Raw genomic sequence first — 10107 nt, 5'->3', positions numbered from 1 at the left:
TTTTTTTTTGGGTCCGGTTGTGGGGCCTGAACTCTGGGCCTGGGCACTGTCCCTCAGCTCTTCAGCTCAAGGCGAGCGCTGTACCACTTGAGCCACAGTACCACTTCGGGCTTTTTTTTTTTTTTTTTTTGCTTATGTGGTGCTGAGGAATCGAACCCAGGGCCTCATGCATGCAAGGCAAGCGCTCTACCACTGAGCCACCTTCCCAGCCCCCTGACTTAATTTTTATTGTACATAACTGTGAGTTAGGTATTGTTATCCTCTGATGGACAAGTATCTGATATTCTTTCAAGGATCTCAAGTTGCAAAGTTTTATTTGAGTCAGCACACTTATTACTTTCTCTGTCAGTTGAAGAGTACAAATGCAGGAATAGATTTCAGAGGCTAAAGAGAACCCAGAGCCCTTGGGCTTGTATGGATCAAAAGCTTTCTGTGCTATTTCATTGATTTCCCTGAAGCCAGTCAGTTTCTTTAAAGCCTTTTTATGTGTTCATCTCTCATAATCCCACTTCATCTCTATTCTCTGTCCATCTGTACTACAGGAATATAATTGTCTTGCAAGCCTATCTGTCCATAGTTCTGTCCGGCTTGAACCTCGACTTTTAAGTCTGCCTGATCATCAACTTCCCTTTGTAGTGTTTGTCCAATTACCCGGTGATCCATGGGTTTTGTCACCAACTCAGCTGCAGAAAAAGATTTGTGTCTGTGTCATGTACCAGGCACTGAAACTCTTTAATCAAAGACAGACTAGTTAAGAACAGACCTGGATTCAGGCCTGGGCCCCAATCTTAGCTCTGCTACTTAGAGCTGAGGGATCTTGGGCAATTTACCTATTCAGTAGTCACATGTGCAAATGGCCACAAGAGGGTTAGCTTATTAGGATTAAATGAAATAATTCATAAAGGGTTCAGCATAGCATGCAGTACGGTAGGTAAGGACACTGGAAATGGCACTTCTACTTTTATCTTGGCCTGGGTCTGGAGGGAGGGGCACCTGATCTATCTCTGCATTGAAAGCTGTAAGACCTCTAGAAAGTTTGTGAAGTTGTTCTCTACAGACTCCTGGGATTAGAATTACTTGTTTACTTTATATACAAAAAAATATTGGAGTTCTACTCTAGAACTACTGAATGGCAATCCTGAAGGCCTAGGAATATGCATTTTAAAACATTGAGGCTGATCTTTATTCAGTTAAGTTTTGGAGTTCATAATATAAATGAACCTTGCCTTCAAAGTACCTTGTGTTTTTGAAACTTCCAGATTTCGTTGTGGCTTACCAGCCTTAGAATATAAGATTTTTTTCTTTTCTGGGTCTGTCTCTGAGATAACCAGGTATAGAGACTGTCCTTGTGGAAGCCAGATTGTACTTGAGATGATTGTTAACATGTAGTTTCAGAGACATTTCCTAGAGCCTGGCATCTGGCATTCAGTTACATATGATGAAATATGCTTGGAAATGAGAAATTCAAGTCACTTTTGGCAGAGTTGACCTGTTTCCCTGAACAACTTTGACTTGGATAGTTTCATAAAACTGAAAATTCTACCAAACACTGTTTAAAAAAGTACTGAAAGTCATGTAGCCCTTTATTCAGGATAATGTAAACATCAAATCTTATATGTTATTAGTGAGCTTATTGAGTCATTTAAGTGTTTCCATAGGAGTTTGTTGACTCCATTCACAGAATCTAGAGAAGAAGCTCATCACCATACATATGAGTCATTCTGGAGGAGTCAGGTCACTATGGAAGATGAGTAGCAGATGTCACCTTCCAGATATCTTTAGGAGTTGGAGTCCAGGGCCATTGGCTCCAGTTCAGCCACTGTACTCAGGCAAGTGTCTTGGGAACATGAGATCCTCAATAGATGAGGAGCTCAGAAATGCTGGAAGACAGGCGCTTTACAAGCTATCTAAAAGTTATTCAATTTACGTTAGTAGGATGAACATCTACGGGAAAGCAGTAGCAGTCATCTGCCCAGATAAATGCATTATGAATATCCTAGGAGAGTGGGAGTGGCATTCTTGGGTTAAGTATGTTACTGTACAGACTGTACTGATGACACAGCTTGTAGGAGTGTGCAGTCAGTCTGGGGCAGAGATTTTACTGAGGTCCCAGCCAATACACAGAAACTTTAACCAAGCTTCAGATAGTTACCCTGGTGTTCCTTTTAAAAATAGATACTGCGCTGGATGCCAGTGGCTCATGCCTGTAGTCTTAGCTATTCAGAAGGCTGAGATCTGAGGATTCTGGTTCTAAGCCAGCTCAGGCAGAAAAGTCCATGAGACGTATCTCCAGTTAACCACTGGAAAACCAGAAGTGGTGCTGTGTTTCAAAGTGGTAGAGTGCTAGCCTTGAGCAATAAAGGGGACAGTGTTCAGGCCTTGAGTTCAAGCCCCATGACCAACATCAACAACAAAAAAGATTACAAGAGCATTCATTATTTCTACCCAATTAACAATGCTATATAGTTCAATATATCAATATTAAATTATATTTGATTAGAAACTGCAACCAAGAAGAGGATGTATCAGATAGTGTAATATGTGAGCTATAAAATGAAGGAAAATTTGGAGGAAAGGTTATCAGCAGCACATTCTTTACTAGGCCAAACAAAAATAGATGGTTTAGAAGAAAAAAAGATGAACAATGACTTGGAGGGCCCCCCAAATAGACTGTGTGTGTGTGTGTATGTGTGTGTGTTTGTGTGTGTGTGTATCCCATGACTCCCTCCCCCCATATGTTATCCCATGACTTTTTTGTATATATTTTTATTGTAAAAATACTGTACAGAGGGGTTACAGTTATATGAATAAGGTAATGAGTACATTTCCTATCGAGTGTTGTTACCTCCTCCTTTTTTCCCCCTACCATACCTTCCCTCCCCACCTCTCCAACTTCTCTCTTCCCACCCCCAAAGTTGTAAGATTTCGTTTTCAACATAGTGTCTTGTACATCTTGTTGTTACAATGGGTCATCCTGTAACCTTATTTCAGCATTTTGTTATTTCCCTTTTCTTCCTCAAATTAGAAAAATGTTTATACAAGATTCAGGGCACTGGAATCAAATACAGTGAAAACAGGGGCCCATGACTATTTTCTAGGTACATTATTTGATATCATTAGGAAAAACAATGACCTTTTAGGTACTTATTTTGCCCATATTTATCATTGCAATATAAGAATACTGATGTGAAAATATAGACCAGAAACAAGGAAATCATATTTGTGGTGTCAAAACATAGTCTTTCTTTTTTTTTTGGACCTAACTAGGCAAGGTAGCAGTTTTATAAAAATTAAATAGTTCAAGTTGGCACCTATGGCATATGCCTGTGATCAGGAGGCTAAGATCTGAGAATCTTGGTTTGAAGACAATCCAGGCAGTAATGAATGTTTATGAGACTTTTAACTCAAATTAACCACCAAAAAGCCCAAAGTGCAGCTATGACTCAAGTGGTAGAACAGCACTGTAGTAGTCGAGCAAAAAACTCAGGGACAGCCGCTAGGCCCTGAGTTCAAGCCCCAGGACTAGCACATAAAAAAAAAATTAAGCAGTTGAGCTGTATGGATACTTCAATCTATTCAAGAAGGCAAATGTATAATACAATTCCTTTGCTGCTGTAAGAGATGGTAGGTAGATGTGACAGACCTGAACTGGAAAACTGGCCTAAAACTGAAAATGATTTTGTGTGTTAGCACAAGGGTTTGAACTCAGTGTCTTGCACTCTTGCTCAGCTTTTTCACTTAAAACTGGCACTCTACCATTTGAGCCATGCCTCCAGTCTGGCTTTTTGTTGTTATTTTGGAGATGGAGTCATGTGGACTTTTCTGTCCAGATGTGTCAAACCTTGGTCCTCAGATCTTGATTAGCTAGGATTATTAATAAAAGTGAGGTGTGTGTGTGTGTGTGTGTGTGTGTGTGTGTGTGTGTGTGTGTGTGTGTGTGTGTGTGTGTGTGTGTGTGTGTGTGTGTGTGTGTGTGTGTGTGTGTGTATGTGTATATTTTGTCATGGGTTTTTTTTTTTTTTTTGGTCCGGTCATGGGGCCTGAACTCTGGGCCTGGGCGCTGTCCCTCAGCTCTTCAGCTCAAGGCTAGCGCTCTACCACTTGAGCCACAGCGCCACTTCCGGCTCTTTTTTCATTTTGCTTATGTGGTGCTGAGGAATCGAACCCAGGGTCTCAGGCATGCAAGGCAAGCGCTCTACCACTGAGCTATCTTCCCAGCCCCATGGTTTTTTTGTTTTTGTTTTTTTTTTGTCGGTTGCGGGCCTGAACTCTGGGCCTGGGCACTGTCATGTCAGCTCTTCAGCTCAAGGTTAGCCCTCTACCACTAGAGCCACAGCACTACTTCTGGCTTTTTTTGCTTATGTGGTGCTGAAGAATCGAACCCAGGGCCTCATGCATGCAAGGCAAGCACTCTACCACTGAGCCACCTTCCAAGCCCCTGTCATGGGGTTTGAACTTGGGTCCTGGTTACTAAACTTTTCTGCTCAAGGCTAGTACTCTACCATTTTGAGCCAGAGCGCCACTTCTGGTTTTGTGGTAGTTAATTGGAGATGAGTCTCACGGAATTCCTGCTCTGGCTGGCTTTGAACTACAATCCTCAGATCTCAGCCTCCTGAGTAGCTAGGATTATAGGCGTGAGCCACCAGTGCACAGCTTGAAAGTGAGTTTTTTTTTTTTTTTGCTTTGTTTTTATATAGGAAAGTATGAAGTTAAAAATCTCTGAATTTCCAGGCAAAGCTGGAGAGATGAGCTCTCAAAGTTCATTAGATTCTCTGAAATAGAGTAATTTACTATCTGAATTTTAATCTAATTTTACAAAGCAAGCTCACATCAGGAAATAGGTTTTGAGTTTTTAGATTCTTGTGGTTTGGATATGAAGTGGCACTCCAAATGGCTAATGTATTGAAGGCTTTATTCCTAGATTATGGTGCTATTTGGGAAGATGGTGGAAACTTTAGGAAGTGGGCCTAGCTGGAGGAAGTAGGTCATTAGTGTGTGTGAGGGATAATGTCCTGGGATTTATATCTTTTTTTGTTGTTCTTGTTGTTGTTGTTTTGGTTGGTTGTGGGGCTTGAACTCTGGGCCTAGGCACTGTCCTTCAGCTCTTCAGCTCAAGGCAAACGTTCTACCACTTGAGCCACAGCGCATTTCCGATTTTTTGAGTGGTTTATTGGAGAAGAGTCTCAGGGAATTTTCCTGCCCAGGCTGGCTTTGAACTGTGATCCTCAGATCTCAGCCTCCTGAGTAGCTAGGATTACAGGTGTGAGATACCAGCACCCAGCTTCTGGGGTTTATAGCTTGTCTTCCACCCTTGCAACTTCCTGTCTTCCAGGAGGCAAATAGCCTCTTCCTTCACAAGCTCCTGACACCATGATGTTCTGTCTTACCATGGATCAGATTCAGAGCCAAGGACTATGGATGGAAACTTAAGAGACAAGGAGTCAAAACATATCTTTCTGCCTTCAAGTTGTTTATGTCAGGTATTTTGTCACAGTGATACAATCTGACTAATACAGAAAATTAATACCAGAAAAGTGAGCTTGTTACTATGACTAAATCTGACCATGGGGTTCCTAAGTCTTTGAACTGGCAGGCATGAGAAATTTGGAGTCTGAATGTGTTTGGAGATGCCACCTAGAGAAGATTGCTGTAAACAGAGTTTATTGGGTATTCTGGTGGGGCTCAGACCAAAACACCAATAGAAATGTATAGAGGAAAGACTATGCTTATGGACTTGAGTCCATTTGTGTTTCATTCTTTTAAAGAACCTGCTACATTTAGTCTGTATCCTGAAACTATAGGAGATTCCATAGTTAAAGGTACTGGACAAATCTATCTCTCAGAGGAAATTAGCCCAGCATTTCAGGCCATTGACAACAGTTATTGCTGACTACCTTTAGCCAAGTTTATGGTTAAGAGTACATGGAGGAAAGATTTTGAAAAAAAATGTGCAGTTCAGAAAAGGAGCATGTTTTACTCTGGGACCACAGCATGTATGGTTGTTAAACAGGTGGGGTCATTAACAATAGGCAAAGTTTTTACATCAGGAAAATAGGAAAGCTGCTTGTGGGCAGGTATCTCAGGAATTTTCCAGACCTCACCCATCACATACAAGTTCACAGGTTTGAAAGAATAAACTCCTTTGAAAAACTTTCTCTTAGAAAAGAGTGTCTCTAGGGTGCTTGGCTTGCCCAGGGATGCTTACAAGTTGTTTTTTCAGGATTATTTCATTGTATTTATCTACCCAGACTCTTTGGGTCCGGTAGTGGGGCCTGAACTCTGGGCCTGGGCGCTGTCCCTCAGCTCTTCAGCTCAAGGCTAGCGCTCTACCACTTGAGCCACAGCGCCACCTCTGGCTTTTTTTTTTCTTTTTTGCTTATGTGGTGCTGAGGAATTGAACCCAGGGCCTCAGGCATGCAAGGCAAGCACTCTACCACTGAGCCATCTTCCCAGCCCCTCTACCCAGACTCTTAGAGGTCAATGCAATTATCATCCAAGGGGGCTCGGCTACAACTTGAGCTGGCAGCAGACGTTGGCATCATCCTTATGTTGCTGGTTTGGCAGAAATGCAAAGTGCAAGAGTTTCAGAGTCATGGAGGCTGCCTTCCATCTAGATTTCAAAGGAAGGCTTGTGAGGCCAGGCAGTCAGTGTATGAAAGGGTCAGAGTCCCTGCCAGCAGCACTTGAGAGGGCAATGTATGAAGCTGTGAAGGTTAAACTGATCTGCAGTGGAGAACCCAGTGTGTTGGAAGTATCCTAGATGTCTTCCAATGAAAGCCACAGACAATGAGTATAGCCAACCAGAGAGGAATCACAGGGCTGCGAATAACAAGGCCATTGGTACAGTGCTGCCAACACCCATAGTAGCTTATATCATAACACCAAATGCCCCAGAACCCAGAAATGAAGCTGCAGAATTTAGGGCTTATTTTGCTGAGTCCTGGTCTTGCTTTGGTCCTATTCTTCTATTCTGTTTTAGAGTAGAAATGTTTTTACAAAAGTTCCAGTTAAGAGTTTGCCTTGAGTCTCAGAGGAGACGTTAAACTTGGACTTTTGAACAATGTTGGAGTTGTTAAGAATATGAGGACTCTTTTTTTTTTTTTTTTTTGTCGGTTGTGGGGCCTGAACTCTGGGCCTGGGTGCTGTGCTGTCCCTCAGCTCTTCAGCTCAAGGTTAGCTAGTGTTCTACCACTAGTGCCACTTCTGCCTTTTTCTGCTTATGTGGTGCTGAGGAATCGAACCCAGGGCCTCATGCATGCAAGGCAAGCACTCTGTAACTGAGCCACCTTCCCAGCCCATATGAGGACTCTTTAAGATGCACTTTGCCTTATGAGATTAACATGAGCCTTTGGTGCCCAGGGGCAAAATGTTGTGGTTTGGATATGAAATATTGCTCTAAAAGGTGACATTATGTATTAAAGATTTGGTCCCCTTCTGGCAGCTCTGTTTTGGAAGATTGTGGAAAATTTAGAAGGAAGTAGGTCAGGGCTCATATCCTTGGGGGGCGGTATCTTGTCTTAGCCCTCCTCCTACTTCCTGTCTGCCATGAGGTTAACAGTCTCATCTTCCATCTTACGTCATGTTCTTTCTCACCACAGGCCCCAAATCAACAAGCCAAAGATTATGGACTGAAACTTCAGCAATGGTGAGCTAGAACTTCCCTCAAGTTCTTTATGAAAGGGATTTTGTTGCAGGGACACAAAGTCTAATATAAAGAGTTGTGAAAACATCTGATTTAAGAAGGAGCTGGTATGTGAGTAGGAGACAATCATAAATGAGTTGTTAGATTAGTGATATATATAAATGTATACAGATTTAACCTCAGGGAAAGAAATAGCCTAGGTATTGATGAGTTAGGTAAGAGTTTAGGTCTCCAGACCTGTGTGTGTGTGTGTGTGTGTGTGTGTGTGTGTTTAAGAAGGAGGAGGGGGTAACAATGTTCAAGAGGAAGTGTACTCATTACCTCACTCATGTGACTGTAACCCTCTGTATAGTATCTTTACAATAAAATATAAATAAATAAAAATAAAACAAAAAAAAGAAGGAGCTGGTATGTGAGTAGGAGACAATCATAAATGAGTTGTTAGATTAGTGATATATATATATATATATATATATATATATATATATATATATAAATGTATACAGATTTAACCTCAGGGAAAGAAATAGCCTAGGTATTGATGAGTTAGATAAGAGTTTAGGTCTCCAGAGCTGTGTGTGTGTGTGTGTGTGTGTGTGTGTGTGTGTGTGTGTGGTGTGTGTGTGTGTGTGTGTGTGTGTGTGTGTGTGTGTGTGTGTGTGTGTGTGTGTGTGTGTGTGTGTGTGTGTGTGTGTGTGTGTGTGTTGGTCATGGGCCTGAACTCTGGGCCTGGGCACTGTCTCTCAACTCTTCAGCTTAAGGCTAGCACTTTACCACTTGAGCCACAGTGCTGCTTCCGGCTTTTTCTGTTTACATGGTGCTGAGGAATTTAACACAGAGCCTCATTCTTGCAAGGCAAGCACTCTGCCTCTGAGTCACCTTCCCAGCCCAGGTCTCTAGACTTTTAAACTCACTTAACCTGTTTCATTTTACAGATACATTATGACACTTTTATCTTTAAAAATTTTTAGAAAATAGCTGGGACTTGAAGGGTTTAAGGGCTCGTTCAGCAATTTAAACTGTATCTTTTTTGTTGTTGTTGTTGGTCATGGGACTTGAACTCAGAGCTTGAGCTCTTTCCCTGAGCTTTTTCATATAAGTCTCGTGCTCTACCACTTGGAGCCATAGTGCCACTTCAGGTTTTCTGGTGGTTAATTGGAGATAAGAGTGTCATGGACTTTCCTGCCCAGGTTGGCTTTAAACTGTGATCCTCAGATCTCAGCCTCCTGAAGAGCTAGGTTTATGGGTGTGAGCCACTGATGCCTGGTTTAAACTAGATCTTGACCTTATTTTGAAGTCTTCTCCTTGACTTTCTCTAAGATGCTATTAAGATACTTGATGTTGCCGGGCGCTGGTGGCTCACGCCTGTAATCCTAGCTACTCAGGAGGCTGAGATCTGAGGATCGCGGTTCAAAGCCAGCCCGGGCAGGAGAGACCGTGAGACTCCTATCTCCAATAAACCACCAGAAAACCAGAAGTGGCGCTGTAGCTCAAGTGGTAGAGCGCTCGCCTTGAGCTGAAGAGCTGAGGGACAGCGCCCAGGCCCAGAGTTCAAGCCCCACGACCGACAAAAAAAAAAAAAAAAAAAAAAAAAAGATACTTGATGTTTTATTTAAGAATAAGGAAACATTGCCAGGGGCCAAGGAGGGGGCATTTCTGAGCATCTGAAGAGCCAGTTGAAAAGCTGGACCTGAAATACAACCAATCAAAGAAAGGTTGGACGAATGGGATTGCATGAAATTGCAGAGCTTCTGCATGGCAAAGGACATAGCTTGCAAGATCAATAGAAAGCCCACGGATTGCGAGAAGATCTTCACTAGCCATACAACGGACAAGGGTCTCATATCTAAAATATACCTGGAACTCAAAAAATTAAATCCCCCAACAACAAATCTTCAAAGAAACAACTGCCCAATAAATAAGTGGGCTAAAGACTTAAAGAGAAACTTCTATGAAGAGGAAAGAAGGATGGCCAATAGACACATGAAGAAATGCTCAACCTCTCTAGCCATAAAAAAAATGCAAATCAAAACAACATTGAGATACCACCTCACCTCAGTTAGAATGGCTATACTCAAGAACTCTAATAACAACAGATGCTGGAGGGGATGTGCACAGAAGGGAACCCTACTGCATTGTTGGTGGGAGTGTAAACTTGTTCAACCACTTTGGAAAGCAGTATGGAGGTTCCTCAAAAGACTCCACATAGAGCTCCCCTATGATCCAGGAATCCCATTTTTGGGCATTTACCCAAATATTCATAAACAAGACCACACTAAAGCTACCATCACGACTATGTTTATTGCAGCATTATTTACCATAGCTAAGATATGGAATGAACCCAGATGCCCCTCAGTAGATGAATGGATCAAGAAAATGTGGTATATATACACAATGGAATTCTATGCCTCCATTAGAAAGAATGACATTGCTTCTTGTTAGGAAATGGAAAGACTTGGAAAAAA

Source organism: Dipodomys merriami, unplaced genomic scaffold (genome assembly GCF_024711535.1).
Source record: "Dipodomys merriami isolate MVZ:Mamm:240054 unplaced genomic scaffold, mDipMer1.0.p SCAF_11, whole genome shotgun sequence".
Lineage (NCBI taxonomy): Eukaryota > Metazoa > Chordata > Mammalia > Rodentia > Heteromyidae > Dipodomys > Dipodomys merriami.
The sequence above is the reverse complement of the archived record's forward strand: the minus strand, read 5'-3'. Positions refer to the sequence as shown.